At 40.9% G+C, this 1,334-nt stretch overlaps 1 pseudogene; it reads right to left on the reverse strand.

The window, feature by feature from the left end:
• Positions 1 to 283: 283 nt before the first annotated feature.
• On the reverse strand, positions 284 to 924 carry LOC133772309 (ADP-ribosylation factor-like protein 5A; annotated as a pseudogene).
• Between the last annotated feature and the right edge of the window lie 410 nt (positions 925 to 1,334).

Raw genomic sequence — 1,334 nt, forward strand, 5'->3', positions numbered from 1 at the left:
TGCTGATTTGTAGCTTGACTTAATGGAACAAGAAAATAACAACATCCAACTAGGGAGGGTTATACTGATACTAAAGCTCTTAAACATTCAAAATGCATTCCTCTCCCTTTGTATTTACCACAGGCTACACAATATCCTGAGAGCATTCATTATGAGAAAAATGTCAATCACAGCTCTCATATCTTACTTTGGAAGGAATAATGAGAAGGTAAGTTGGAAAGTGAGACTTCATCTTTGTTTTCAAACAAGTAGTCTGAATTTTCTTCTGTTGAAAAAGTTTAAATCAGTGTATTATAAATATATCTAAACCATAAATTTTTGCAGCTTTTGGGTAAAGTCCAGTACACTGTTTAAACAAAATCTGTAGAGAACATGGAATCTTAAATCGTGACATCATCAGTTCAAGTTCTTGATGTAATCCCTCTCCAGCCAGAGCACAGCAGGCCTGGATATGCCCCTGGAGACTTTGATAGAAGTCAGCTTCAAAAATGGAGAGGGTTCTGCTATAGTCATGCATTCTTTAACATCTATTTATTAGCAAAAATCACCACATCTGTTTATTAGCAAAAATCAGCAATCCAGCTTTCCTTAGGTCCACCTATGCTAACATTTTATAGAGTCCTTCTCTAGTTATGGAAATACTCTCTCCGTTCTGTCCACAACAACTAATAGAAATTCTGTGTTAGTATAGTGTTCTAGGAAGAGTGAAGAGATTCTTGGCCACCGATATTCCACATTAAGAAACGTGTATTATTAATCACTAGCTCTTCTACATTACTTCGTACTGCAGGGGATGAATGCGCAACTTCATTCATAGGAAAATGGTGAAGGATGGTAGTTCCCCCTGCATTATTGCGCCCAACAATTATATCTGTGCTTCTGGTGATTGAAAAGTCTCCATATCCTGGTGAATAGAATTTCCATTTTCCGGCAGCTTGGCCTCCCAGGGCTCTGGCTAAGCTGCACTCTAGTGCCTCCACCTCTGCTGCTGCTCCTGCTGTGGCCACTGGCCCATTTCCAGAGAACCAGAGGGAGGCCGAAGACCACGCAGTCCCACAGCATGCGAGGCCTTGCCACTGCCTCCTGGCTCGTGATGAGCCTCAAGGGCCACCATCCTCCCAGAGTTCCTCCTGGCTGCTGTCCTGGTATATTTTAAGGCTGCTCCATGTGCTTAGTCCATTCTCCCCTCTTGCTCATTACATGCATAAACCATAGTCTTAAAAAGCACATTTTTAAAGCCTACATTTAATCAGTACTATAGCAACAGACTTCCCATCAATCTTGCGCTGTTAAGATCTTAGGAAGCCTTAACAAACTTCTAAAATAATAATGTT

This window comes from Lepus europaeus, chromosome 13 (genome assembly GCF_033115175.1).
Source record: "Lepus europaeus isolate LE1 chromosome 13, mLepTim1.pri, whole genome shotgun sequence".
Classification (NCBI taxonomy): Eukaryota; Metazoa; Chordata; class Mammalia; order Lagomorpha; family Leporidae; genus Lepus; species Lepus europaeus.